Source organism: Pseudonaja textilis, chromosome 2 (assembly GCF_049901715.1).
Source record: "Pseudonaja textilis isolate UNSWEBS1 chromosome 2, rPseTex1.2, whole genome shotgun sequence".
Lineage (NCBI taxonomy): Eukaryota > Metazoa > Chordata > Lepidosauria > Squamata > Elapidae > Pseudonaja > Pseudonaja textilis.
In genome coordinates, this window is record NC_141991.1 from 219865806 (window position 1) to 219889888 (window position 24083).

Genomic DNA, 24083 nt, shown 5'->3' on the forward strand with positions numbered 1-24083 from the left:
TCGCGTAATATCCTCTCCTCTCGCGTTTACTCCGACATTCAAACTCACAAAATCAGTACAGCAGATTTTACACACATAATGTTTGCGTTCGCGAGTACGCCACTTGCCTGGCTGACTTTCTTTCACTTTCTTCCTCTGTTGCTCAATCTCTTTCCACCCTCTGTGTGAGTAGGACAGGTGGCTCTCATACCGTCAGAGCAAGAAACATAAGTGCTATTTACATGTTTCGAAATTGAACATATCCCACTGTCGTAGAAAGAAGAAATAGGAGCAATTAAATCCGTCCAAGTTTCGGGATGGAAACTTGGTCAAGTTAAATTAGCGATTTATCAAGAAGAACTAATCATAAAAGCTCAGTCTTTTAAAAAGTAGAAATAAACCTGTTTATTTAGGGAGGGAAGGAGCGAAATTTATCAAGCAAAAGCAGGAAACAAACGTAAAAGGCTTTTGATTTTAAATAAAAAAAACCGCAAAGTGAAAAAGAACGGAAAGGGGAGAAATTCACGCAAAATGCATCTTTCTCTTCTACTGCCATAGGGAAATGTAGCCACTGGTCCCGTTTAGACTAGACATTTCTAATTTGTTCCGTCTGTCAGAAGAGGAATGAGAGACGGCTTGATGCAAATTCATTATTTCTGGCAACGCGTAACATATAGCAGGAACTGAAAAAGACCGTGGCAATGGACGAACAATAGAGCTTCAGTTCGCGAGCGACAAAACCGCTGGGGAACTGGTTGAATTTCAGAGCACGTCCTCCTTTACCAGAGAGGGCTGGGCTAGACCTCGGACAACCCCCCTCCCCCCAAAAAAAAAAAACTTGCAGAGAGCTTCACATACAATGCTTCACTTTCTACTCTGGAGCTTTGTGCACGCCGTATTAGGGGGCGAAACGTGTCTGTTTTAAATTCTCTCTTCATTTTCTGCTGGATGGAAGAAGCATTTTTAGAATCAACCCCACGGGTGCTGGACGATGGAATTAAAGCAGCCAGAGACAAATAGAAATAAAGGGGGGGGGGGAACCCGAAGGTGCTCCTCTTGGAAGACTTTTGAAACTGCGCCGTGTGCATGAACAGGAAGTTTGGGCTGCTCGGCTATTCTTTTTTGCTTTGTTTTTCTTGCCTGCCGAAGATTCCACAACATCCACTGGAACCAGACTGCCCCCTCCCCGCTTTTTTTCTTTTTAAGAAAACAAAACAAAGCTATTCGTTCCTCCTTTCTGACCTCTCCCTCTTTCTCCTGCGCTGCTCTGTTTGGAAAGAGAAGAAACCGGAAAAGTAAGTACTCCAGCCGACTTGCCGGGATCAGCCGTCTTTATCCGGGCAGAGCTGGGAGCAGGGCGAGTGGGGAAAACACTTTGTAAGAACTTCGTACCACAGATGTTCCTCTGATTCATGAGAAGTGGCTTCTCTGACCGTGAACTCTCTCCGTGTGTCATGTATTGGGGGAGAGAGTTAGCCTTCCCATTGACTCCATCCACTGGAAAGTGGGAAGAAGTCTCAACAGAAGTGGTGAGCTTTATGAATTAACTTGAGAACTGGTAATTGATGGGTGGTTTTGAACTTGTGCTGAGGAAGCCTGCTGGCTGCTGCTTGGAATGTTAATTCGCATACAAAATGACTTCAAAGTTGGGGAGCAGGAACAGCAAATAACTGGGACGATATTTGGCCATGGGAGTATTAGCCATGGTGCATATTGATTTGCTCTATAAGACTGGAATGAAGTTTATACTAATACCTTAAAAATCTTGTTTGACTAGTTTGGTTCTGATTTTTTAGTTAACCGCAAAAATATTACAAAGAGGAGAGGCTGTTATCAAAGTTGTTCTCATAATTTTTAGCTACTTTTTGAAAGTGCTGTATAGATGGATGAAAATCTATGCAATGGAATTCCTAAGAAGAAAACCAGTTTTACCTGAGCACCCCACCAGTGCAGAATAGGATGCAGACAGATCTTTAACACACCCATCCAGATACTCACAAAATAGCAGATGCATGACAATGTGCATTCATCTAGTATACATGTTGGCCAATCTGTTTACGTTGGTATTGTTTGTAGCTTTGCTTTTACATGTAACTTCAAGGTTCAGCAGTCCATATCCTCCTTTTGAAGCACTGACCATTTTCTCATTGCTTTTATTAGCCCCGAATGAGATTGCCAATTCAGGTTGTTGGCTCAGGAATGCCAGCATGAGTTTTTCTACCCGTAAACTCAGAAAGGTTTACAATAAGTTTATAAGGTAATTAAACTCATATAATTGTTTTTAGTTGACATGAACTGATAAAATTGCTTGAATTAAGTCAGCTCCCCTGGGAGTTCCAAATCAACCTGAATCTTAAAGGGATCAGTTTAAACAGACCGCCAGCATTTCAGATTTTCCAAATAAATTGAAGGCTACAAAGAGGTTCATATTGAGGCAGCAAAAGGTGGTCTCTGCAATTTCTCTCTGGACAGTCAAGTCTCTTCTTATCTTGAAGAAGGCTCATTATAAGCACTGCCAGATTTTGTGCTATACAAGGAAGCCACATCTGTATACAGTATGCACTTATGCAATAGGATTCATTTTCAAACTTAAAGAGAAGGCTGGAATGAAATTTCAGTGTTCATGGAACAAAAGGGAAATGGTCAGGTTAAAAAGATGTAGGGTTTTTTTGAATAGAATTGCCATTGCTTAGGTTTAATTTATTAATAATACAGTTCTATGAGTAAAAAAAGAAAACTGAATGGTAGGCTTTGAAGGGCATATAAATGATAAGCACAAACACAACATCTTCTCATAAGGTAATTGGAACATGTCTCTGTCTCTTTAAAATCAAAAGGCTCCCATTAAAAAAAATAGAAGCGTGGGATCTCTCATAAGCTTAAAAAAACTGAGTGAACATATTTTGCATATTTTGAAAGTGGTGGCTAGGTGGAGCCTCCAGCCTTTTTTTCAAGAAAGACCTGCCTTCAACCTGGAAATGTAGGTGCCTTAGCCTTTCCAGATGACCATTCCACAGAATCCAAGAATTTTTATAATCTAAATCATTTGATCTCTCTATCGTCAGTTTCTGAGCTTTACCTCCCAGTTGAAGAGTTTTACTGTGGAAGATTTTTTTATGTTCCAAATGAAACACTTGACTCTTCAGGTACCAAAATACAAAACAGCATACATGCAGAAAGGCTTTTACTGTACAAAAGATTGGATATCTTAACTAAATGCTAGTTTTTATTTTGTTTACCAGACAAGAGCCATGAAGCACACTCTAGCAGGAAATTGTTTTGTCCAAAATCTGTAAAAATGCATAGGACCAAATTAGGACATCAGGGTAATAATCTTGTCTAGTTCATTAATTTCCACTGAAGATGTGCAAGAACAATTCCTGGTGCTTTCTTCTTACAGACTTAGTCAATGGATTGGTACTAACTCTGTCTTTGTTATTATGGTGGTCTTGGTTATAGATTTTTTTTTTAAGCTGAGATTTTTCCTTTAAATTTACATTTTATTCAGTGTATTTTTAAGTTGTTTTTCTTTTGTAATGACCATTCCCTTCTTTCTCTTTTTTCTCTCAATCTAATTTTAGAGGCAGACTTCCAGAGATAATCAAATGGAATGACAATCACACAAAAAGGTAATTTCTTTTTAAAATAGCAAGCTTAATATTCTTGGAAGAATCCATGTATATTCCCTGTAATCAGCAACAGAAAGAGGAAAATATTTGCTTCTTAGGGATGTTTTACAAATGGCTTTTTGTTGCAACTATTATATATTAATTTTCAGCCCCACACATGCAGCCTGGCTTTGTTATTATGTATCAAGAAATAACAGGGATCCACTAGAGAAGAAAGAGCAAACTCAGCAATCACATAAATAGTAGAATTGTGTTTTTTTTCTTTGTTTATTATTTTTAAAGCAGTTACAGTGGGACTTGAGATATGTAAATATAGGTAATGCTGTGGCTTTGACAAAGAAATAGACAGGCTTCTTAATGCTAGACTGCAGTGTACATATAAAAGAATCAAATATGAACTTGGGATTTAGTACGGAAGGGATGAAAAAGGCCATCAGTCTTCTAACAATTAATGAAGCTTGATAGCAGCAGAAACAAGTTTTTCCACCATTCCTGCAAAGAAGTTTGTCCAGATCACTGAATGTTGGTTCTCCAAGGAGGAGGCTGACGGAACAGCTTTCTTATAAGAGGGCTTCTTTGCTCAAATAAACTTTGATGGGATGCTTTGCTTTTATGCCAAGATGTTCTGGACACCTATAAAGAGATTAGAAAACAAGTTAAACAATCACACCTGAATCTCCAAGCTATTAAGATAATTTTATTGGTGAGGTGAACAGGCACATGTTGCTATGATTCTTACATGCAGTTTCTTCCAAAAATGCTGGTAGGTTTTAAATGACCATGTCAATATTTTCAGTGAGATTTAAAAGATAGATAGATAGATAGATGATTGATAGATAGATAGATAGATAGATAGATAGATAGATAGATAGATAGATAGATAGATATACAATTTCCCAGCATTTCTGATAATAGTAACAATTTCATCAATATTTGGCAACTAGATTAGTGGTGTCAAAGGCATCCTGTCTAATAGCTGAAAAAGAAAAGTAAAATGCACGTACAAATAAATATTCAAGGAAACCACATGTATTTAGTTTTACTTACACTTATGTCCTCTTTGGCCATCTTACTGAAACTAAAACACTGACTTCATTGTAAATTTGAATAAAATGGAGATGCTTTTGGCTTTGTGAAGATATTTTAGATCTGTTGCCAACTAAGAAGCAGGAAACACTTTTCTTTATCAGCAAGTTCATACTTGCGAGGTTTGCTGCTCTCACATCATGAAGACTAGGAGCACATCAGATACTTTGCAGAACAACATAGGTGAAGAAAAGCAATGTCTTGATCTCCAGTGATAGGAGAGTTGCTCTCATACAATGCCAACAAAATCAGGAAACAGTGTAGGTATAGGAACAGAATAGTTCCCACCCAGCTCCACTTGAGTGTAGTGGATCAGAAAAGAAAATCAAATAGTAAAACTAGAAATGTCTCTTGAACTATTATCATTTTAAATATAATTAGCTCTGTATATACTCACACTTCAACATGCCAATTTGTATGCTACACCCATATAAACATAAGATCTTAGAACCACATGTTAGCTGAATATATTCCCATTCACCTCCCCACCATTTTCCAAATCTGGTCTGTGTAATATAGTACATGCCTGCCTGATCACTTACACACACTGCTGCCTTTTGCTTTTTCAAAATAACAGGGTGGGGTGGGGGTGGAGAAGGAAGAAGACTTTGTTCTTTGCTATCTGCCATTTCAGAAATGTTCATTAGACTGCTCCATGTGATCAGTGTCTTTCCATATTCTTCCATATATTGGTGGCGAGCAGCTGGTCAAAACTAGTACTTATGGAGCTGTAGATGGTACTATGGCAAAATACAAGCCTTTCAGTTTCAGCTCTCACACAACATGAGAGTGATGCCATTAGCCAGGTTTATCTGTGACAAACGTCTCACTGTGCATAAATATCAAGATAGGAAGGACACTTTATAAAAACTGCAGTGTTTGGACTCCATTTGATTTTAAAACATCTTGTTTGGAATACTGGGAACATTTAGACAGCATTTGCTTCTACTAATATGGGACATTGTTCTATCATAATTTGTTTTGCTTTGCTTTGCTTTTCCCTGTACGTTACAATATCCAACTTTAGACAGTAATTAGACTTTTTATTTGTCTTTCTTAAACAGTATGTTGGAAATGCTTATCCCCTTTCCACAAACACCCCTATATTTCAGCCTTCAATGAGATTACTTTGCAGCTCATGGCAGAGAAATGCCAGTATATACAGGCAATTCCATAAGTATCATGTGAACATGTTAAGGGGAGAGGCTAAAGCCCATTGTGATAAAGAGGTATGCTTGAAGGAGGAAAAAGCTAATCTATGCAGGTAGTGTAGGGCACCAAAGAATATCCTCTAAACAATTCAGATTTCAGATTGTTAGGATATGGTGGCGGTGGCAGCAGCCACAGTGCAGGTCCAATTCCTATAGGAAGGAGGGAAAGCAGGCATCGCCCTACTGAATTGTCAAAATGTCAGTCTTTTACTACCTGGGGCATGATCCAGTCATTTGACTGCTTTTATTAATTTGAACACTAAATATATCCTGTTGTTAAGATTCCTCGTTTCCCATCCAGCCGAGGGAGATCTTAATGTTTACATTTTACACTAGGGAAAAAATGTATCCCAAATACGTGGCTAAATAATTCATAGGATGATGTCTGCCTCCTCCCTCCCTCCCCCCCCTTCCTTTTTAACCTTTTCGAAATTAGGGGGTGATCGTTGCAAGTCCAGCTACTACTACACGGAAGGCATTTCCACGGCTGAGGATGGAACATTAATGATTTCCTCCAGTTCTACCCAGAGCATCCTAGTTCGCTTCTTAGCTACGTAGGGAAGTTTGAGAAACCACCCCAAGTGCCCTTTCTCCCGCTCCTCGCTTTTTAAGGCCACCTCTACGAACCGAACCAGGAGGCAAAGGAGGGCTAGTTTCTCCCTCCTCCAGCCGCATGTTTACCTGTGTTGCATTTCTGAGGTGGGAGGGGGAGAGGCAGGGCGAGAGTGGCGCGTCCGTGTGAAGCGGGTGCAAAAGGTGGGGAGGTTGCTTGCGCGACAGAATAGCTGAAGCCAAGCAAAGAGAAAGCCCGCTGCTTGCAGCCAGCCCAATTGCCACCCGAACTGGCTCCGTTGCACACGCGCGCCACGGCGCAATCCTCGCGGAGGCGGCTCGCAGCGCAGCCCCGGAAAGGGAGTCAGAAGTAAAGCCATTTAAAAAGCGCGAGAGAGGCAGGCGGGCGAGCGGGCGCTCTTGTGCAGTGACACCGGACTGGCTGCGTAATGCAGCGCCAATTCCCAATCCCTGAAATGCAGGCCCAAGGACAGCCTCGTTCAGTCCCACATCTCTTCTCCGTGCACGGCACATGCAGAGTCTGTCAGGGGAGAAATGCAGGCAAAAGGCTCTTCTCTTCTTTTCTCTGTCCCCCCCTCCCTCTCTCCCCCTCCCTCCGGCCTGACATGCTTGTATGCATCCTGAGCGAGCGAGAGAGCGAGCGAAAAATCCTTCCAATCTTTTGGACGTTTAGAGCGATCTGCGTTAGCAACCAGGAAGGTAAAAGGCCGCGGGCTTTAGAAACCTCTGTCTGTTCCAACCTCTCTTCTCCCAGTAGCGCTAGAGAAGGCGGTGCAGCGCCGGCTGGGGAGGAGAGGTAAACGGGTCCAAAGGCTGCCGCCGCCGCCGCCGCCGCCGCTCTCATTGCTGGCGCGGACGGCTCTCAGAGAGCTGACCTCTCTTGCATATCAATAACCGGGGTGTACTTGAAATTTCTCGTGACATCATCATTACCTTGGTCCCCTGCTGTCCAGACCTCTGACCTTGCTGGGCTGGTCCACATTTGGGCACTTCAAGCCCACCAATGATAGCCCTTTTCTCCTTTTTTCAGACGGGGGGCAGCAGCAGCGGCAAGCCAGCAAGACTGCAGCTTCTCATGCCCAGCTCTGGGAATCCGGAGAAACCGTGGATCTGCCAGGTTGCTTCCCCCCCAGCCCTCCCCAACCAAACCCACAAGATATTTGCTGCCACCATTTGGTTAAAATAAGAATGTTTAGGGCGCTATGATGCATAGTTCCCCCCCCCTCAAAAAAAAGAAAGAAAAGAAAGAAAGAAAGAAAGAAAGAAAGAAAGAAAGAAAGAAAGAAAGAAAGAAAGAAAGAAAAAGAAGGCAGAGCTGAATCCTCGCACCACCCGCATCGCACCAGCACCATCATCTTGCCAATCCTGATGAAATGGGATTCCCTGCTTCTCCCCATCTTCTTCCTTTTTCTGCGCTGGAAATATTGCCGATGGCTTTACATCTTTATAAGAGGTTAAAGACCCTTTCCTGAGAATGAAGCAATTTACAATGCAAATAGAGGCCTGTGGAGGGATGGATGCTTCACACTCTTAACAGCTTGATGCACCTTAATAGCTGGTTTTATTTTCTGATATTAACAGATGAACGCTTGGTCCATTGCTACGGGAAATTACTGGATTGAAAGGAAAGAAAAAGAGAGAGCGTGCACACACACAGAGAGAAAGAAAGACAGAAGGGAAAGGAGAAAAAGAAAGTTTGGAGTAAAACTTTGAAGGCAATAACATCTCCTGGATGCGCCTTAGGAGCACTCATAGCTCCCACAGACTGTAGCAGGTCATGATGGCTTTAAAAAGAGGAGCATTTTGAGGCGCAAGGTCAACTTGGAAAAAATCTATTTGTGGAAACAGTCTGGATTCTAGTGAGGAGGGGCTGAAAGCATTGCAAACCCTATGAGGGAAGTGAGTTGTTATCTTTGGTTATCTAGCTGTATGAGTGTGTTGGTCTTCATAAAGCTAGATAACCGAAAGTAAAAACTCCTTCATGATCTTCATGCTGCTCAAGAAGCAAGAAAGGCTCCCTCAAGGGACAATAAAAACCCAACTCTAACAAGGATGCTAACTGAATGGCACATTTTTGCAGATCAAGGCAAGAGAGAGGGAGAAAAAGAATTCAATGACATGCCTGTGTCAAAGACATATGTACATGTGTATCGATAGAGACATATCTGTAGGAGATACCAGGGCACAAGATGGTGAAGAATAAACCATACGCTGCAAAGAGGATGTTGTACTCATGGTAAAACAAATGCATGTCCACGTTTTGCTTTTGTTTTGTTTTGTTTTTGCTGTTCTGTGGAGAAGGGGTGGGGAGGGCTGATGAAAGATGGTCCTGTTTAAAAGTGCAATTTGATTCTTTCCTGCTTAATCCTATACCTGAATGCTCAGTATACCTGAATGCTCAGAAGTAAGTTCCATGAGGTCAATGAGACTTGCTTCTAGGTGTTTGTATGGATCTGAAACCTTTCATGCACTTTTTAAATGTCAGGGATGTTTTGCAATGTACAGCTGTGGCCTAGTGTGAATCAGATAATTTTAACAATTTTTGAATGGATGTGTGTCTGTGTTTCTCTTCTCTGTGAGATCTGCTTAACAGTTTTGGAGTGTTGCTCAAAGTATTGCTATTTCAATGGGGAAGCACATATTTTTTCTTTTTCTTTTTGGTATATGATTAGGTGATGTTAAATATTTATTGAGGATTTGGAGGAGTACCACAAAATTGGGGATGTGTGTTTCTGTGTGTCTGTGTTACAGGAGGCTTGGAGGAAGCTTGTGGTTGATTTAAAAAAAAGGGGGGGGGGAGGAAATCAGTCTCCTATTCAAAATGCAAGCACAGATGCTTCTCTGTTCCTAGAGGGTTTCCTTGAGGAAGCTACTGAAGCAGAAAGATGTGATGGAGACGCGATTGCCTCCCCCCTTGTCAAAATGTTAAAAAGTAGTCTGTGTCTTATTCTGCGGGTAGCATTGGAAATGAAAGTGACATTAACTCCCAAACCCACGTGTGTGCGCCTCCTCTCTTCTTGTTTAAGGATGGCCAGATCTATCCAGGAAACTGCTTTGACATCCCTAACTGAAATAATTAGGACGTATATAGACCTGACCAAAAAAAAAAAAAAACCCGGAATAAAAGGAAAGGGGAGGTGAAATCCGAGGGTCTGGTCTTGCCTAATTGATTCCGTTAAACGGAATGCCTGAGATGTGAACGGCTGGATGCTCCTATTCCCACGCTCAGGGGCAAGTGGCCATGCTATGGCCTGGCAGCCTATGATAGACAGCCCTGCTGGGGGCTCTCTATGAAAAAAACATCAAGTGCACCACAGACTCATCTCCATCCGTTAAGAAAGTAGAGGCATTTCCCACCCACAGCCATCTGCAGGCACCCAAGAGGGGGACCCCAACTGTTTGGAACTGCAGATTGTTGCTGTTAGCTCTATCATTACTCCCTTCAGCTTCTCCTAATAAAATATAGCTTTGCTTCTCGTGTAGACATTTTCTATAGCTCAGGAAAGAGAAAACAAAGAACTGATAAAAAGCAAAGTTACTTTTCTGGTTAAATGCACAACACAGGTTTTGGCCTAGCAAATGTTCAACAACGTTCCCCCCCTTCATTCTAGAACCTGCTATTGTACTTTGCTGAAATTTTTGGAATGGTAAATAAATGTAAGCTTTAAATAAGTTTCATTTCACAGTGAGCAGTTAACTTTAAATGCCACTTCTATCCCAATGAAAATGCAGACTCCTCAGAACCATCTTATTGTAGGCTAAAATCTTGGTCTACTAAGCCATTAGAAGTTGAACTCAGCTCAAAGGAACTTTTTTTTTTACTTGATAAGCTTACTCAGAAGTCATATGCATTGAGGAATTCTTGCTGCCAAGCAAATATACACTTAGCCGACATCTTAACCCAATTTTGGTTTAATCTCCCTCCAAACAAAAGGCAAAATTGAAATTATACAACATACACATGTCTAATCTTACTTGTGTGTGTGTGTGTCTGTCAGAGAGATGAGAAAAAATGCATTAATGAGATGCACTTGGTCTTTTTGTTTTATATCAAATGGCATAAAATATCATTTTTATAGCAGACCTTCAGAGAGCAATACCTTTACCGCAGCTACATTTTAAGGAGTTTAGATAGTGATTCTTTGTACAGAGTTTTAAAGTGAGAACTGTGCAGGTACTCTGTTTATAAAAGGCCCTGAGAAGCATGGTAGCTGTGCACGTGCCAGAGTTTATGACTGCAGAGACCAGTGAATGGTTTCTTGTTTGTTTACTGGAGAAGTTCTGTTTGTGCAACCAACCTTTCATTGTTAAGTGCCTTTCTGCTTTTTCTTTATTGCATGTCCAGGAGTGCTGTGTACCTAGAGCTATTGTCTACTACAATTAACATTTACATTACAAAGTGCATGGTTTTCTTTTGCTAAGAAGCTTAATTAAGGCAATAAGATATTATGAAGGGGAGTCTTTTATTTAGCCAAAAACATGAAATGGAGCAAAATTATTTTTACTTTGCTAAATATTTTTTTTACTTACATCATTGACTTTCTTGTAAATTTGTTAAGAAAAACACACCTAATTTTTTTCTTTATGAGATAATAATTCTGTGTTAGCCATTGTCACATCAGAATTGTTTTGTACCACGCTAATGTTACATGAGTATCAATCAATAAAATACATTTTAATGTTATTTTTTATTATTTATTATTTCTCTTCCACAAAACTTGTACACATTAAGATAATTTTAATTTGCATTTTACATATTCCAACTTCTACCAATTCTAAGGGAAGTTCATTAAGTTCATATTGTATGGAATGTTTCTCTAAATAATACTGTTAGCAACAGGATCTTTCTTTTGAATTCGAAGTAGCCTGAAAAATAAAATTTAAATCTAAAGAAGTATAATCTGAGTAGTCCTTTGAAGGCTAGCTTTAACACTGGAAGAGCCCAGATCAAATTTATTTAGCATACCATTGCATTGTAAAACAGTGGGAGTGAAGTTGCAGGGTTGCGTGAGCATGCATGTTAACTAGTGGGAACCAAGCCTTATTCCTTTTCAAAAGGGAGCAGCAGATTGCTGTGCAAGGCCAATGTTAAAAAGGCAGCTGAATTTAACACCATCTGGAAGAAAAGATCCCTTCACGACTTTCTCACACCGTCAGACAAAACTAGTGTCTCTTGTTCTGAGCCCTTGTCTATGTGGCCATACAATACTGAGTCATTATACTTTTGCTGAGAGAAAATTTGAGAACACAATATGGGTAACCAGTGAATGACCAAGTTTCATTGTGCCCGCTTAAGTCGATTGAAACCTACGTCTAGAGCCATGAATGGCAGTATTGTTTTCCTCACTGGGGCTATGCTAAATGTCAGAACAGTGTAAAGAAAAACTTGAAGTCTGCAAATAACTTACCAGATCTCAATTATAATATTTTCCCACACTAGAACTAATATCATTGCTAGGCTGTACAATGCACCACATAACAAAAAAGACCACTAAAAAGTGTTCATTTAAAAGTTATTTCAGACAAGCAAACTCCCATCCCCCAGTTTGATAAAGCTAGACTAATCCTTTGTAGAGTGGTTCAGGTTGTAAAACTGTTTTTCATATAATCCAAAAAATAAACAAACAGTGTAAACAGTTTACTCCATAAATGTATCTCCAGCAATTGGTATTCCAGGAAGAACTTCTTGTAATTCTGATACAATTCTGGTACAATTATATCTTCAGTTGGTTGCATTTGTTTCTTCTTTTTGGATATTTGAGCTTACAAATTTGAGCTTACAAACAACCTAGTCTGAGGGAGATTTATTGAAAAGACTTAACAGATCTCTGTAATATGTGAAATACTTAAAAAAAAAACCACCTAGGCATCTTGTGATACTAGAAGGTCTGTATTATATTCATGCTTACTCGGCCCATTATTTTGTTAGTGTCATTTCATCCCTATCTTAAAATGAAAATACAGGTCAATGATCACAAGCACTTCTCTTGAATATCTTGGCAACGTGAACAATATAAATCTAAGTACCTAATGAACAGAAATGTATTGGGTAATACTGGGGGGAAGGTATTATGAGATAAGTCAAAATGGCTTGTTAAAATTTGAATTGTTTTGTTAATTTAAAGAATACATTTTCATCACTGCAGTGACAATAATAAGCATACATCCTAAAAACTAATTATTGAATTTCCAGAATACAGATTATAATCTTCAAATCATTAAGAGTTCACTTAAGATACTGGAGTAAACTGTTTTAACTGTGGGCATAAAATATTACTTTGTTCATAATAAATAAACATATCTGGGTAATAATGGAGGTGTTTGGTTATTGTAAGGAGCTTTGATGAACACACAACCAAATAAGTCTTGTTTCCTCTCTCAAACCAATAGACCTCTCCCCAATTTTTAAAAACAGAATATAGGATTGGGCAGAAAATGTGATAGAGATATGAATCTTTACAATTACTAAAAGGATCTTTGTGTCTATGCATTGTGGCTTCTTCCAATCAAGCACTTCATTACTTCTTTTAATTTTACTGCATTTGTTAATAAGTGTTCCTTTGTTAATGAATTGTTGGAACTACTTCAATTTTTTTTGTATGGCATGAAATTCTTAATAAATTGTGATAGCATGATGGATGGAGATTAAAAAGCAGACAGCAAACAGGTAGTAACATTAAGGGGAAAAAAGGCATTTCATTGCCAACTTGGATTATGCAAGCTGATTTTTTAAAGATAAAACCTTACATTAATCTGAACAAATCTGGATGTGGACTAGTGGCTGCCAAATAAATTGAGAATACTACAGCCAGTGTTTCCAGCCTATTGTTATTTAAAATTTTTGACATGATGTACATTTCATTACCTTCATTTATATAATCCCTAGGTATTGTTTATGGTGCTTTCTATATCAATTTGAATTATTATCCGGTATAATTTTTCAGGACAGTTTTGAAGAACCTGTTAAAAGTACTCTCAACACGTTTGACCAAGATTGAACATTTCAATTGAAGGCATTAATAGGTTTATTGTTAAGTTCACTGAAATAAATGTGCGACATTGTCCTATAATGTTTACACAGAAGTAAATTCCATCCACTTAATCTGATTTCCTTAGGTAAAAAGAGATGAGGTTTCTACCTTACTGTCACTGCTTTACTGGAATCTCAGATGTTTATAATGAAGTCCTTCAATGAAGTAGCTTTGTGGTTCAGTTGTAAATTTTCCTTTCCCCCTTCTTTCCCAACACATTAAACCAAGAAAGGATTTATCCAAAGATGAACCCCAACATTTGATTCATTTCAGGTCCTTTGCAGAATGGACAAGAAAGAGCCATTAGGTTGGGAACAAAAACTTTGCAACTGTATGGATTTCAGCTCTCCTGGGTAGCCACCAGGAGGGATGGGGTTGGGCAGGAACATTGCCATGTTGCTGTTATTGCTGCTGAGCCTGACTCCATGCTGGTTGTTCACTAGCACAGTGCAATGTGATCTTAGTGCAGCCCTTTGATGAAAGATGCTGAAGATCATTTAGAACAGGAAGGCAGCAGGCAGGCCAGGCAGCTGGCCTCCTGAATTCTTGCACTTGTTGCTTTAGAGATGATATTACTAAGAGCAGGCAAGTTTCTGCCAAAATGGATTGAAAGAGCAACATGAGGTTGAAAAAGATATAAGTGTCACTGTTGGATTTTTTTTTTTTAAAAAGATTGTTATTTTGCATTGTGTTTCAAAGTAAGGAAAATAAACTCTTCCATCTTGTTAACATGAGCTTCTTTGCATGTGTGTCCCTCTGCAAAGACTCATTCAGAAGAAGCTGCCCTCAATCAACTCACCCCTGTCAGTTTTAGGGTCAGTCTTCTAAGGCTATTACAGCAGTAGCAGCAGCAGCAATGATTGCTGGCTTAGCAATGGCAGCGAGCAGACAAGACGCTGGGCAGTACCAGGCTGCTGTATGACAAGCAACAGTTGCCTCTCAGGCATGAACAGTGATTGGTGTTTCCTGGGAGATGGGGTGGCTGAGCTCGGAGGCTTTCCTGCCCACTCTTCTCCATCTGGCGTGGCCTCTGCCTGGTGAGGGCAAGGCAACCTCATTCTTGTTATGTCCAAGTTCCTTATCTTCATCTCCATCAGCTTTTTAGGCCTGTCCTCAAGTTGCCAGGCTTTTTTATCTTTACGTAGTCAATTCATGCAATGTATGCTTTACATCTTGAGTTGCTACCACTTTCCACTACTACTATTGTACAAACCTCAATCACTGACTCTATGACAACTTTCATGAAAATAACATAAAGACAATTTTTAGTTGTTCTTATACATACTCTTCTGAAAAGTGATGGGTGATTATTGATTTTTATGATTAGCTAACTGTGAATAATGTTCTTTGGTGCATGGTAGGGAGAAAAGGGCAGGATGCTCGCCCATATATCCAGTTGTTTTTATTTTGGTGGGATTAGATTGGTTCTCAGTATCAATCTGTGCAGTATGGAATCTTGAAGCAGAAAGTAAGTGGATGCACTGTTGATTGATTTTTATAGGGATTAATGTGATTTTGTTTGGCAAGAGTTGGCAGATATAGGATATGTATGACAGTTCTATATATTTACTCATTACTCTGCCTTCTCTTCCTTCCATAATCCTCAGGATCCCATTCTAAAATGTGGTTTGAACGATATAGAAATGAATTTTAATTTCATAATTGTAGTTTCATACGGTAATTCCTCTAATTCTTTTTAGTTCCATATATTAATATAATGTAATTAAATAGAAATGAAATCTTATGGGGGATTTTTAAAAAAAATCTAAAATACACATTTCTAATCTTGAAGAATTTACCAGAAAACACAAACATTCACAATTTGGTCCACTGAAAGCACCAATTGTTCCTCTTCTCTCATTGCAAAGTCATTGCACCTGCCCTATGGAACAGCTTAATCCCAATATTTGGATGGCCTTCTGTAAGCCTCTAAAAACTTGGCTTCTTCCTGAGCACTGGGCCAGGAAGTAAAGAGTCCATTTGTGAAGAGCAGTTGTGAATGCGGATAGATATGCTGCCAGAAACCAGATATGTTTGCAGGCTTTTTATTGTTTATTGATATTGTTATTGTTTATTTATCACACTTCTTTGCTGAACAGTATCACATGTTGGCTGGGCAGTCATATCAATCAATCAAAAAAAATAATAATTAGTTTTGTCTGTCTGAAGTTATCTAGAGCTGTGTTGCTATGTACAGTAGGACTTTTTCAGAGGTAGCTTTCAAAATTGGTGTCTGAAGTTATTTCTTAAAGCCCATTAATGACATCATGCATGGACATTTAAACTTGTAAGTTTCAGAGAGGATTACAGAGAAACCATGCTGTGCTCAAGTAATGATACCATCTTAACTTTTCAACTGGGAGTTAAATCCACCCACCTCTGTCTGGCATTTCTCCCTTGTTAATGGACTGAAAAGGAGAAAAGACCTTGACCTATAGTTAAAGAAGAAAACTAGATTCGGAGCATAACATTTACAATATCTGTGCAGCATTCATTTTAGTAGGCTCACTTGGCAAATCATAATCTAAAATGATTTTTTTCACATTAAAAATGCATCCATAAATTTGCCAAAATAAATGCTGGACTACCATTGTTGACACCATTTTGTTTCTAATGACTAATTCTCAGGAACCAAGCAATGTTCTTTTATAGAGGCAGTGGAAGAGATATATTTTAGAAAACTACTTTAATAGTCTTTGTAGTAAGCTGATAAAAAATCAGATACCATCTTTATTTAGTTGGCCAGGTTTTAGAACATGAAATGGTCAGGTTCTTAAAGGCATACTATGCACTAGCTGTTTTGTGCTGAGAAAATACTCCTTTTGTAAAGTGAGAAAGAAAAAGAGAAAAAGAGAAAAAGAAAAAGAGAAAAAGAAAAAGAAAAAGAAAGAAAGAAAGAAAGAAAGAAAGAAAGAAAGAAAGAAAGAAAGAAAGAAAGAAAGAAAGAAAGAAAAAGAAAGAAAGATTATATACTTTCTGGTCTCTAGCTTTAGATACTTCCTAATTTTAATTTCAGTCATTGAACAGGTTTTGATTGTTAGTAGAATATAGTTTTAAGGAGGTATAGTAGACATTCACACAGAATGCAGGAAACCAAGACACATCTAATTCCTACTCTTTTTCTATCTATTCCCTCTCTTTTTCTCTTTTCTCTTCTTCATTTCATAGTGATTCATTTTAAGATATCAACATTATTTTTAATCCTGACTAAGGTATCTATACATGTGTATATGGCTATGTATACACACATCCAAATATATATACATGCAAATATGCATTTATGACTGTCTATAAAATAAGAGGCCTTTGTTCTTAGCAAATGAGAGCATAATAAAAAAATGTGAGTATATCAAATGTCTGCTTTTTTTCTTTCTTCATTTTACAATTTGAAAATGCACTCATTTTTTATCTGTTCAATAGTTTTGTATTAGAACACGTGTTTGGCACACTGTGACCCTGGTTGATCTATAAACTGGAGGCAGGTAAATTAAGTTCCCTTAAAAAATAATATAAATGCACCAATATCTTGCTTAGCGCATCAATTTAGATCTATTAGAAGAAAGATTACACTGTAATTTGCTTCCACAATGTTTCAGATTGTTAAAATGTAGATCAGATCAGTAGAAAAATTCCAATGGATCTGGATGGTTGCAGATTGAATCCCAAGTGATCATTTTTCATTAGGCAATATAGGAAGATTAATGTAATGTATAATATTATGTCTTCATTTCATGCAGGCAAAGGCTCATGTTTAAATACAGTGTAAGACAGAGGGAAAGAAATTAGTGAATTCTTTTTAAGTGTAAAGCCAATATAAAAATATTTTTCTATTATGTGTATTAGTAAACCATTTTGCTTTGAAGCAAATTCTACTGTACTTTATTAGAATATTTATAATAGAAGACAAATATGTCCTGAAGAGACCATGTCCTAATAAATGATAAGTAAAGATAAGAAAGTATTTAGAGAATGATAAGGAAGTATTTTAGAAAAATTTAAAAATATTAAATTTTTAAATCCATTGTTACATTATAAATTTATATTGTTTTCTAATGGCCTACTTATAGAAATTAAATTAAAAACGACATGCTCTAGTGCTTATTCTGCACTGTACTAACACCAAGAAACCAAAGTCTGGCTTATACAACAATATTTTTATTTTTAGAATATTAATCATATGGCGAATCTATAAGACAATCACCTTCCTTTAATTTCTTGGAGATGATTCTCCTTTGAAAGATTATATATCTGCACAAATAACTTTAGCCTCGTAATGATCATGAATAACTGTGAATATACTGAAAGAAATGGTAAAATTATCAGTTATAATAAATAGACAGTAGCAATTATTGTATGGCTTCTAGTAAAAATTCCTCGATCGCTCATTAAGAAACTATTTGCTTATGCGGAAATGAATCTAAAGCTATACTTAACAAGATTATTCTGTGAAAAAAACCCACTGCTCTTAATTTATTATAGCTGGTTGTGGAATACAATATGTATGCTACTGGAAATGATTTATTAGGGAATATTAATATTAATTTGGTAGCTTCAGATAAATTCTATAATGCTGAACTGGCAAATATGCTATGCATACTTTGATTTTTAAATAGTTGTCGAAAACAAACCCAATGGATTTCAATAATTTTTTCCCCTACATGTTAAAAAGTGGGAGACAAATAGAGAAGGTATGAGAATGATTCAAGTAAAACTTAAACATTTTGTAGTCTAGGTGATGCAACTGGCAAAATTAAATACTGGTTTACAATATTGGAATGAATCATGTCACTAATCTATAAAGATTTTAAAATTTAAACTAAACGAGGTGATTCAGAAAATAATTATGCAGCTTTTCATATATATAAACTCAACAAGCCTCTGATACACACACACACACACACACACACCCCATTTTATATCATATATATGATACAAAAAAAGATAAGTACTGACTCCAAAATTCCACAATATGACTTTGCTAATGAGAATCAGTTAACTTATTTCTAATTATACCAACGTTTTTCATGAGCCTTGGCTTTAATTAACTTGCTTTCTTAAAAACAAAACAAAACAATTTTAGCTCAGTAGTATCTCAGCTGGCTTAAATCCAGTTTTCTTTTCTTACGAATATTTACACATTTTCTGTAACTGGTTTGTAGAGTATTTTCAAAGTGTTGTAGTCATTGATTACAGTTTAGATCTGGTATCAAAGAAAGAGTATCAGTTTTATACTAACAGTTTGTTTCAATATAATGAAACACTATACTAAAAAAAATAAGACAGATATTTTATTATTTAGACATGTTTAATTGGTATTAGGGGTACCAGCACCTTACAAATGGTATTGTTATAAGGTGAAGTGAATCTAATGCTTAATCATTACAACACCCATATCTGCCTTTCTGATACTTCTACAGTCCACTGGATTTTGAACAGGGATTATGATTTTTATAGTGATAAATAAATTACTATAATGGTAGTTAAAATACCACTCAAATTTATAAAATCACTGCATTAAAATAATATGTTATGCATTATTTAATTATTTATCAGGACTAATTTAAAATAACTGTAGAGTAAACCATATATTCATTTTTAAATTATGGCCCCCATACAAGATACAAACATGTTTTGGCTGGCTAAAAAGGAGAGATGGAAAGCTATCATGTGGAATAATCTTTATTAAATGTGACCTGGTTGTGTGGCAAAATAATATTGTTAAAGATGCATAGCATTCATTTGCTTGAAATAAAATGGAATAGAACATAATGAATAAATTTGAGGTAGATATAATTAATAAATAATGTGAATTTCTTTCATCAGAATCACTTATTGAAATAGCACTTGAGTGTGGCAAAAAAGCTGATAGACATTTGGACTCATAGTATCTATATTCCAATGACCAAACATAAGCAGGACAGACACAAGTAAAATATTGAAGCATAATATCATTTTAATTTTACATTCAGTATCAAAAATGCAGAATTTTGCTGACATCGATGAATAGTATTGCAGCTTTCAGAAAATCCAATTCATTACATTCTTCAAGAGAAAAGGCACACGAACTCTAATCTTTGCATATAATCATCATACTATCGTGCAATTATATTATAGGAATGAAACACAGCCGTTCTTTTCCTTCTGCTTCTTTTTCTGACCCCACCCTGTTTAAGCTAATGAAATACTGGAGATTGATTGCAACATGCCTGCAAGGGCATATTTACTGTACCATATATAGTCAATTCCATTTGGTGCATTAGCATGTAGGCATTTTATGCAAATTTAGTGAGAAAATGACTCATGTATATGATTTAATATGCATCAGCAATAACTCGGAACATCCTCCTATGAAGAAATTAAAAATTCATTATGGAACTAGACTAGTGTTGCTACATGGCTAAAACATTATTAAAGCATATTTCAGTGTTTTGCTTACACTAGGATTCTCATCATGGTGCCACCATTTCATGACAAAGCCTGTAGAACAGAAAACATTCAACTTAAAATGTCTGCTGGCACACATCGCTGGATTTGTATGTCACTAAACAATGAACGAGCCTAGCCTTGAATACCAACTATTTAATTAGCACTTTTGCCAGCCATGCATAAAAATCCAGCTCATTTACATGCATCATGCTTAATGATTATTCCCATAAAAGGGACATTTTTTCATGTAGCCTTGCCTAGTAGTGTACCATTGCATGTGTGTGTGTGTGTGTGTGTGTGTGTGTGTGTGTGTGTGTGTGTATTCTTTTAAAACCTCAACATTGAAGTAACTGATGAAAACATACAAATATGTGATATTTCCAGTGGTAATACAATTCAATTATTTAATTTAACCTTCAATGTGGAGCAAAAGGCTGGATACACCTAATAATTAAGACCCACAAAGGGCAACAGAAACTCTGTAATGGTCACCAGTTTAATTAAAGGTCATTATTGTAAGATTTTGGATGTACAATTATATTTAATGACGTGATATCTTGCAAACACTGATTGAGGAAATATATGAATATCTTATTGTAAACATTATTGGGAGATGCAGCTGTGAGGTGTAAATTAATCTAATAAGAACATAACAATAATTTGTGAAAGGTAGACTTTCATATTTGCCTCCCTTTGAAATTGCGAATTCTGCTTAATTTTCTTCTCACCCATAGTCTGAGAAATTATAACTTGCAAGATACTAAATTCTTGTATAAAATAAATATTGCAGAATAAGGGGTCAGTAAATGAAACAGCTGTCAGATATTTGGTTATGTTGGCTGTGTCAAGAAGGATTGTAATTACAAATGAATGTAATTTTATAATGAATGTAATCTACAGGAATGCCATTACAGCAAAAAAGGGCAATTATTGTTAACAAATAGTAGTTTGCAAAGTATTGATACTGGTCCATGCTTATCTAAGATTAAAGGTTTCTTATATAGTAAATATACATAGATGGAGTTCTTATAAAAAAGAACACAATTTATTTTCATTAGGGTGCTATGTATACAACAACAATAAAATAAAAATCTGAAGGAATATTTAATTTTTGGACCAATAAAGCATTAATGTATAATATATATCTAATGAAATCTTTATATTTCAATATTTGTAATTAAAACAGCATTAAGAATTTGTAAGCATATGGAATTATTATAGTAGGGTTCAAGTATATTTCCTTATTGAATAATGTATCAGGTTTAATTTAGAGCCTGTAACATTCTAGAAAAAGATTTATTTTAGAAGAACAGTAAATGACAAAATAATATTTAGATAGTAAATATATAGAAATTTTGCATTAACATTTTTAGGATATTGTTCTCATTAATATCATTTGCTTAGTAAATGCAAAAGATCAAAAGAGTACTATGATCAAATAAATTTTATGAAAAATTATCTTCAAGTACTATAACTTTTTAATCTAGATAAAACATATGTATGTATGTAAATGAAACAAACAAAATATTAAAAAGTTATGATATTTATATAATTACTTACCAAGCACATCTAAATTATATTAAAGTAATCAAAATATATTTAAAATTCCCAAAGCATATCACAATTTTTGAGCAACCCTAATGTTTGGAAATTGAACCTTGAAAAATTTGACATGCCCCACATATATATGTCTCATAACATTATTTATTCCTTAGACAAAAACATAGTGTTACATGATTTTGAAAATATCTTAATTCCCATACACTAATGTGTATACACACACGCGTGCGCGCACACACACACACACACACACACACACTGTAAATCTACAAATATGTAAGATATTAATATAATGTAATATAATATAATTCTAGATATACAGTGTATATACAGTTTTATAAATATATAATATTTATACTTTTAAAGGTATGATCCATATTTTTGATATACAAATACATATGCATACATACATACATACATACATACTAATATGGATCATGTCATTCAAATCCAAATATAAAGTTCAGCAATGTCAATATATGTAGGAATATCATTTGCGGAATAAACCTAAATAGACTGATTTAATCATCTAAAGATTTAATGTCTAGTAATAAATTGCAGCAAATCAAGCCTCTTCCAAAGTAAAGACTAATTTAGTGTGTAGAAAGGTGGGCTTAGATGTGGGAATATGGGAACATTTGGGAGGTATGTAGCAACATTTCTATAGAGGTAAATAAAATACTAAGCATGTAGGTGTTTATAAGGGGAAACAAGATAAACAAAACAAGAACAAAGATTTAATTATATGGTACTGTGTGTACCTGAATCTATGTGGTATCTGGCTATGATCTAGGATATTTAATATTATAATCTGCTGAAATTAATAGTAGTTACTACCAGATATGTGTTTTAGGAGGTAGATAATATTCTGAACCTATAAACATTATTTCTGGGAACAACAGAATAAGTTATTACAAAGAAAAAAGTTTTGGGATATTTTTAGTGGCTATGATGGAATAGTAATTCTAATTTTTTTTTTCTTTTTAAAAATCAGATGAAGATCTACAGTACATTGACTAGGACATAAATAATATGAATTAGAAGAATTCTTTTGTGCTTTTTCTAAAATGGAACAATATTAAAACAATATCCCATGGGTGACTAGCATTTTGTTTTGTAGTCTTTTATTTATATGTCTTTGCTTTACTAATAAGCAAACAGAACAAATATGTTAATTCTTGATTAGCTCATAGCCATGGATGTGTATCTACCATTAATGACAGGTGATCCTAATACTTTCTTTTGAAACAACATTATCTTTAAATGAGGGGAAGTATCATTTGAATTTGTGTAAGATGGAATAAAATAAGTTCAACGATATAAAATAGACGCAAGCTATAGAAAATAAGACGCAAGAAAACCCACTTCCCTAATAGCGAAGTTTCTGTTCTACCTTGTATCATAATTTCTGTTCTACTTTGTATCATAAATATCTAAAATGGTAAGAAAATCCAACATATTAATTTTCATACAATGCTAGTGTATAAAGAAAGGTGGGATGGATTGCTCATTCTGATCTCTAATTCTTCATGAATCACAGTTTTTTTAAAAAATAAAAATACACATTGAATTAATTTTTCACATAAAATCCTGTCATTTTAGAGAATCCTTCGGGGCTAATTTGTGTAGTGATATAGAAAAATAGCAAATACATATACCCAATGTGGCAGTATTCCTGCCCAGGTACCATCTAGGGAATAATAGAAATACAAACATAGTTTTAAAGGATACACTTTAGACTCAGAAATGAAAATGGCTATTTAAGATGCATAAGCTTATGTTGTACATCTCTAGGGTATTATTATATTTAACACAAGAATAATACTTCCTTTATTTGTCAGAAATAGATGACAATTGTCTACCATGCTATACAAAGATGTACTTTAGAACTTTGTTTCTACAAGAAAACATGAATAATGAACATAGTATGAGAATGTTGTAGAGATACTCTAAATGCAAATAGCTAGTATATACTTTAGCTTCATTGCAACATTCTGAAATTTCTGTGATGGAGCATAGTAAAAGTTTATTGCAACTAAAGAGGAAAGAAAAGGTTTGCATAATATAATGGACCAAGCATTGTTTCCTTACAACACCTTCACATTAATGGGCTTTTCAGAGAAATTGATTGAAATAACATCAGTTTTTAGCATATATGCAAATTATGTAATAGAAACAGCATATTAATTTTGATAAGAGTTGTAAATTTGTAGATGAGTATGATAAATTTGGATGGAGAAATGAAGATTCAAATTCTTACTCAGTCATCACTGCAAATAAATCATATCTCTAACTCATGTTAAAAGCTAAAATAAGAGGTCTCAATGTGTTTACTTACCAGTTTTTTGACTGAAGAGCTGAACATTAATGTAATAAGCTATAATGCACATCAAGACTGCAGTCTTGGTTATGATACATTCCATTGATTTCATATAATATTATGTGTCAGCACAGTGAATCAACTTCCTTTAGGTGGCGTTGTATATAGGAAAGAGGAACTCATATTTGAGTGATGCAGCAAAGTTTTATCAACAGGTAACCATCAGTGGTGGTTTCATTTGAGGTAGCAGAATGTTTAAGCTAAGCGT

General features: G+C 36.0%; 1 long non-coding RNA gene across 5 annotated transcripts in view; it reads left to right on the forward strand.

Annotated features, from left to right (window-relative positions):
* Positions 1-827: 827 nt before the first annotated feature.
* Positions 828-24083, forward strand: part of LOC148127375 (uncharacterized) — a 127731-nt gene continuing 104475 nt past the window's right edge. For all 5 annotated transcript variants that reach the window (XR_015742267.1, XR_015742271.1, XR_015742268.1 and 2 more), the window contains exons 1-2: positions 828-1274; positions 3561-3608. This is a non-coding gene — a long non-coding RNA (uncharacterized LOC148127375). The remainder of the gene's footprint in view (positions 1275-3560; positions 3609-24083) is intronic.